The following is a 7738-nucleotide window of genomic DNA, read 5'->3' on the forward strand; positions in this document are numbered from 1 at the left end:
CTCTCTGTGTGAAACCAAATAGATTAGTTTTGACAGCAGCCTAAAGAGCTGCTCATTATTGATGTCTTTGAGCACTGCCTGCTCCACTCTGGACACTACCCCAGCAACATAAGCTGAATCTGTTACCAGATTAAGAGGCTCTGAGAACTTCTCAAAGGCTCTCACAACTGCAGCCAGTTCGGCTATTTGGGGTGACCCCTCCACAAACTCAACATCAGCTTCCCAATGCTGAGTCTGTGGGTTTCTCCAAGTCATCACCGACTTATGAGAGGCCCCTGATGCATCTGTGAACACTGTGAGTGCCTCGAGCAGTCTTCTGCTCCTCTTCTCACGAGGGATGAGGTGGAATTCCTCATTGAACAACTTATGAGCTGGGCCGTGGACTGATATCTGTCCACTGTAGCTATCCAGAGATATCTGGAGGCTGGCATTGCTTTGTAGCAAATGTTCAAACATCTCTTTTGTCAACCTTTCAGGAGAGTTCCTCCCTTCCTCAGAAAGTTTTACCGGAAGGTGGATGCATGCAAAGTCACAACCAGCTAGTTCATGCAGCCTCATTCTTGCCTTTTGAATCAGCTGAGCCATCAGCTCCTGTGGTTGTGTAATAGTTTTGGATCTTTGGTGGGAGAGGAAGACCCATTCTATGATTAAGAGTGAATCTTTCTGCCCCTTAATTCACTGGAACATTAGACCATGCAGGTGTGGAAGTTTTCCCAAAACAATGAATTTGAAAGGCAACTCAGGCTGATAACGGTGAGCCTGCCTCTCTGCTAATGCACAAATAATTTCCAATTTCTGTGGGACAATAGTCCGTGCAATAATTTCCAAGCCCAGATACTTCCAAGATGGCATCTTTTGAATTTTGTTTTCCTGCAATTGAAATCCAGCAGAGGTTAAAACTTTAACCACTAGGTCAAGTGTGTTTTGGAGTATTAAGTTGTTGGCAGCACACACTAATACATCATCTAAATATTGCAAGATATTATGAGACAGGATATTTTTTCTTTCATAATCATAGGAGCTATTTCAATTTCTAAGGGTGTGTGTGCTGTGTCTCCCACAACGAAATTACTCACTCTCCATTTCCATGTGAAATACCGTCATGTCTAATACGCTGCTTGACAGGTCCACTGTTACAATTGTCCAGACAGTAGACTTGAAATGAAAACCCTTGGTAGTCTCCAGCCTGACACGGCCACAAGGCTGCTGGACCTGGTTAATAGAACATTTGACATTTAATTCGTTTTGTATACCCACACCTTTTATCCCATCCCCCCCTTTGTTTTTAAGAGAGAGGCTTTTTCCACAGTAGTACTCGCTGCATTTGTGTCATAGTGCTGAATGTTAAAAGCGAGCTGGCGCTTTCTACTCTTTTTTTTTTTTTTTTTTTTTTTTTTTTTTTTTTTTTTTTCTGGTTAAGAGGGCAGTCCCTAGCAAAATGTCCTTGCTTTTTACACTGGAAGCAGGTGACATTCTGCAGCTGTTCAGGTGACACTGGGTGCTTCCTCGCTTGTGGTGCTTCAGCTGCTGCAGGCTTGGATGGTGCTGGCCTGGGATTTCTGGATCATGGACTTGCCTCTCAATCTGTGAGCGAAGTCTATCTACGAACTGCAAAAAAATCTCAGAAGCATATTGTTTAACATCAATATAATCTTTGGAATTTACAGGGCTTTGGTGAATTTCTGTTAAAAGAACCATTAAAGAACATTTCCAAATATTAAACCACAAATCATATTCTGAGGGAGTTAGCAAGCACCTGAAAAGGTCCTTCAATTTATGGGGAACTAATTCATTTGAGGTAAAGGTTGCTTTCATCATGCCCTTAAAAATTTCACTTTCATGGCCAAAATTTTTCTATGATTTACAATTTTATTTTTTTTTTATCATGGTAAGACAAAGGTTGATAAACTTTATTACCATTTTTCTTCTACCCATATAAACTACAGGAGTAACGGAGGGTACATAATATTCCAAGTTTTGAGCTTTAGGGCTAGGTGTATCTTTATCTATCAGCCTGGGAGGCAATGCAGTTACTCCCTCCGGAGGGACAGAGTCCCTGCTGTTAACCGAATTTTTTTTTTCCTTGACTGTCTGTAGCCTCCGGGCACTCAGTCTGGCACTCGCTGTAATCAGAAGGGTTAGAAGCTGTAACTTGAGCCGGGAAGAAGCGACTAGCCAAACCTGTTGGTGTAGTTACAGGGTAGCAGGAACGGGTCAGGAGGGTATGGGGGGAAGGGGGCAGGGAAGGGGATTGAGGAGGAGAAAGGGTTAAGAGATGAAGAAATTGAAGCGTGGTTGCCACCATTAGACACGCGGTCCCCCCCGTGAGACAAAGGAAAGTTTCTTGCCGAACTATTCTGAGGTAAACTGAGGGAAAGAGACTGGAATACAGAGAATCCTGTAGCAGGCTGTTCAAAATTTTCAGAACTTGGGTAGCTGGAGGGGAGGGGCTTAGTATATTCTGATTTTTCTGGTTTTTCACTATTTCCAGGGACAGGGGATTTTGGAGGAGAGGAGGGGGGATGGTTTAAAGAATTTGTTTGTGGCTGTCTTTTATTTTCGGTTTCCAATAAGCATTTGCGTACTTGTAAAAATATTGGAAGAAACACAGCAGCTTTAGAGTCAAATTTTTCTACTTTAGATGTTAATAATTTTCCCACATTATCCCAAAATGAAACTGAATTTATATTTTGTAATTTGCAGTCTGGAATTTTAGAAAACAGCCAGAAAACAAAAGACCTTAACCGTTTTTTAGAAACTGTAATTTTTTCAGCATGCAAAATTCCTTGAATTTGAGAAAAAAACACTCTTTTGATATGCAGTTAACTCAGCGCCCATTGTTGTTCCAAAGAGAGCTGCACAACGCCTCTCACTTCCACGCACACCCCACAACACACACGACTCTGTCCCGCCGGCCGTGCCGAGCCTGGGGGAACCCTGCAGCCTTGCACAGCTTTCGGGGGCTTTCCCAGTCACTGCACAATGCCTGAGCCGTGAGCAGCTGCGTTCCGAACGGGTTTTTCTTGCGGTTTCCGCGGAAACTGGGGAGGAGCCGCCCCGCTGAAATCGCGGCTGCTGCGGAGGCGCTCCAGGCTGCTCGCCCGCCCTGGCGCCGCGCCCGCCACCAGCCTGCATGGGGGAACCCCCCTCCCCACTCCTAGGGGCAAATCCTGGGGTTCACGCCTCCCACGAGGGACTTTACCTGTCCTGCAGACCTGGCTGTTGTGTGGTTCGTGAAAGCTGCCTGTCTTCGAGCCGACTTACTTGGGCGCTAAAGCAAGCTACCGGCTCTGTCCTCCTGCCTGGGGCTGTATAAACACAGCTACCAAGCACGGAGGTAGTTGATCGAACGAACAAGCGGAAAATCCTGAAACTGGGATTCCAGCTATCTGTGGGTTCTTAATACAAGCCCCAAAGTTGAGTCGCCAACAGCTACAAACTGTAACTTCTTCCTATTGTATCAATAAGAAGGAGCTAGGTCTAGCATATGAGACAAGCACGAGGATCAAAAGAGTGGCTCTTTGCCTTTTCTTTATTGCATGGTGGTAGCAGGGCAAAAGAGGAAGCGCATCTCAGGTCTTGGCTTTTTCTAGGAAAGGGTCAGGGAGGGGATTTCTGTCCGTCTGCCAATAGGATAGGGACAGGAGGGACAGGTAAGACATTCCTTATACCTCTGGTATTGGATTACAACATTAGGCCTATACCCTTCCTATCCTACCTCCCACCTAACATATGGTGGATAATTTTTCTGCTTTGTTTAACCATTTCCTTTATCTCTTTTTGCCTTATACCAATTAGATACAATTATTGATTAATTATAATGCCACAATTTTGCCAATATTGATACAACTTAATAAGCACGAATCATTTATAACACCTGGAACTGATTCCAGCATCTGTATAAACCTCCTGCAAGCCATTGCAACCAAGCCCAGCCCGATAAATGGTCTGGTCAGTGCCCCTCTACTACAGAAACTATGAATAAGGGACAGTAGTGGAGCTTTTTCCGGATAAGCAAATAAACCTAGGAACCAGAGAGGTATTAAAACCTCAAAAAACCCTAGTGACCAAAGACACATGCCAGTCTCCATTCCAAAAGACATTATAAGTTCAAACAACATCTATACCAATACGCAGTAATAATTTTTTTTCCACCTTCTCAGCCCCACTTTGGGCACCAAAAATATTTATCCTGGTTTAGGACAAATTAGGGGAAAAATCTCCAAAAGGAGCCCCCCAGAGAACAAACCCCCACGACTCCTCCCCTCCCCTCCACTGGGTTTGGGAAGAATTTCCTCAGAGGAAAAGTGGAAAAAAATGTGTTTATTTAGCAAACACACAAAGGAGAACCACTCCCCAACACAAGAAAAAACAACCACAGATGACAAAAGAAACTCTTTCAGCAGTCTGAGAGGATGCACAGACTCAGAATGTTTTGGGCGCTGGGGAGGGCAGAAGGCGTTGTGCTTGTCATGAAAATGCAGATTCCAGGTGCTTCTCGATGTTCCCAGGTCCCGGTCCAGAACAGGTTCGGGTGGTATTCCAGGCTAAACTAACTAATAATAAAAAACAGAAGCGAAGCAAAGCGAGGCGGAGCGAAGCCAAGCCCGCCAGCGCAGCCGCCGAGCCGGCAGAGCGGCAGCCCCGCCCGCCAGCCCAACCCCAGCCCAGACGATGGGGCAGGGGCGCCGGCTAACGAGACAAAACAAACCTGCACTGTCAGAGCAACTCTGAGAGCACCCAACATAATTCCAGGCATGAACAGCACACACGGCTGGGATACAAAGCATCGCAACGTCACCCCAGGACATTCCACCCCTTATCTCCATATTGTGAACATATTAAAAACTTCATTAAGTAAAACCTTTCAGTTCACTTGCTCAAACCTTCAACACTTACACATTTCCTTCCATCTCACTTGCTCAGACCTTCAACACTTACACATTTCCTTCTGTCTCACCCCACAATCAAATCTCCCTGAGGGACACATCGTGTTGTTCCATCTCTCTGCATTATCCACCATGGTCACACGTAGCGCTTGCCTTGGCGGGTCTGAGGCAGTGTGAAATAATCAATCTGCCAGGCCTCTCCGTACTTATACTTGGACCATCGCCCCCCATACCAGAGGGGCTTCACCCCCTTGGCCTGCTTGATGGCAGCACACGTCTCACAGATGTAAAAAATTCAGAGGAGAGAAAGGAAAACAAAGGCTGAAAAGCCTCCTCCCCTGCTTCTCCTCTAACAAACTGAATGCATAACCATAACCAGGATCCAGAAGATATCCCTGGAACCAATTTCAGCATCTTCATAAACCTCTTACAAGCCAGCACAACCAAGCCCAGCACAATAAATATTTTGGTCAGTATCCCTCTAGTACAAAAGCTACAGATAAGGGACAGGACTGGAGCTATTTCCGGATAGGAAAATAGCCCAAGAGACCAGAGAGGTATTAAGACCTCAAAAAATCCTACTAACCAAACCCACATGCCAGCCTCCATCCCAAAAGACATCATAAATCTATACCAATACCCAGTTGCAAAGTAATAAAGTTTTTTCCACTTCCTCCTGTCACACGTTGGACGCCAAAATATTTGTCCTGGTTTGGGACAAAATTAGGGGGAAAATCTCCCAAAGGAGCCCCCAGGAGTGTATGTCTTGTCACGAACAGGGTCCGGGATCTTCTTGATGTTTCAGATCAGGTGGAGTCCGAATCAGGTTCGGGTGGTATTCCTAGCTAATAAGGGAAAAAGATGCAAAAAAGCAGCAAAAAGTAGCTAAGCCAAGCAAAGAGGGGGGAAAGGAGGTGGGGGCAGCCAAGCAGCAGCAGCTGCCGAGCAGCAAGAGGAGCAGCAAGCGGGGCAGGGGGAGGGCGAGCGGGGAGGAGCGCGGCAGCCCCAGCCAGCGGCGGCGGCACTGGGCAAAACAAACCTCCCAAGCATGAACAGCACACGATTTGGGGATACAAAGCATTGTAACATCAACCCAGGACACCAGTTTACAAAATCTGGCCCAATTTTTGTACGGGGAAGCAACCAAATCTATTACACATGATTGTTTACGGAATACTGAAGAGCAAACCAAAATTAGGCCAGATCTTGAGGAAGAGGAATTAGAAACTGGAGAAAAACTTTTTGTGGACAGATCACCCCGGGGAATTAAGGGTAAGAGGAAATCAGGACATGCCATAATTAATGGTAAAACTTTGGAGGTAATTGAGTCAGGCCTGCTAAGTCCTAGCTGGTCAGCACAGGCTTGAGAACTGTGTGCAGTTTTAAGAGCACTCAAGTTGTTAAAAGTGGGAACCATCTATACAGATTCTAAGTATGCTTTTGGCATAGTACATACCTCTAGGAAAATCTGGGGAGAAAGGGGATTAATAAACTCACAGGGAAAAGGATTGATACACCAGGAATTAATAATTCAGATTTTACATGCCTTGTGAGGGCCTGAAGGAATAGCAGTAATTCATTTAAGAGGGCATCAAAAGGGACTAACTCCACTAGTTAGGGGAAATAACCTAGCAGATCAGGAAGCTAAAACGGTGGCCTTGCTGGTAATAAGAGAAAAAGAAAGTGAAGAAGAATGGATATGAGAAAAATGTCTGACTTGTGGGCTAGATTTATTTGAACCTCCCTGTCATGAATGTTGGGATGATTTTAAAAGTAAAGCTTTACACTGTAGTTGTTATGATATTACACATAATTTTGTTGCTTACATGGGAAAAAGCATTATTTGTTCACCTTTACAGTAAAACAAAACCAAAACCAAACCAAAACAAAACAACCCCAAAAACAACAACACCCCCCCACCCCCCCAAAAAAAGACCAAACCCCCAAAAAAACACATTAGCACAAATAGGAGCAAAAGAGGATGAAGCAGGAAAATGGGAGCTTCCCGACGGCTGAGAAGCAGTCCCTAAGGAACTGCTATAGGCATTAAGATAATAAAGAAAGTCTTTGCTGCCCTGGGAACTAAATGGGAATATTATACCCTTGGCTCGGGAAAAGTGGAAAGGATTAATGGGGAAATAAAGAAACAGCTAACCAAATTAACCATGAAAACTAAGATGTCTTGGGTAAAGTGTTTCCCATTAGCCTTAATAATATCAGGACTCAACCTCATACTGATGTAGGAATTTCCCCTTTTGAAATGCTGTATGGAATGCCATAAGATCTAGACATTCCCAGAGACCATCCCATGCTTGACAATCACCAGCTCCAACAGTTCGTTACACAACTCATGGTTTGACGAGGTCAGTTGTTAAACAAGAGCCTCGTGGTGCAAAGATCTCCACTTGAGATTGCAATCCACAACATAAAACCAGGGCATAGAGTTCTAATTAGAACACAGAAAGGGACCTCACTGACCCCTCGTTGGGAGGGACCTTATCTTGTCTTGCTCACCACAGAAACTGCCATTGGAACTGCTGAGCGGGGCTGGACGCCAGTCGAGTGAAAGGAGCCCTCCCTGAGGAGCAGTGGGAATGCCAGGAAAACCCAGAGACACTGATCTTAAACTGCATAAAAGAACTAATGAATTAAGTTAATACCATATTATGTCTTGGAAAAGATTGTATATGTTATACTTTTGCATGCATAAGGTGTAAAATTTGTAAGGAAAATGTGTAGGCGAAGGAGGCAGAGACATAAGGAAGGGGAGAATGCTGGAAAGCCCCAGGGGTCAGCACAAACACATCCTATGGACCCCGACCACAAAATCCCCCAGCCTTTCACCTAAG

The sequence above is a fragment of the Erithacus rubecula genome (genome assembly GCF_903797595.1).
Source record: "Erithacus rubecula genome assembly, contig: scaffold_244_arrow_ctg1, whole genome shotgun sequence".
NCBI lineage: Eukaryota > Metazoa > Chordata > Aves > Passeriformes > Muscicapidae > Erithacus > Erithacus rubecula.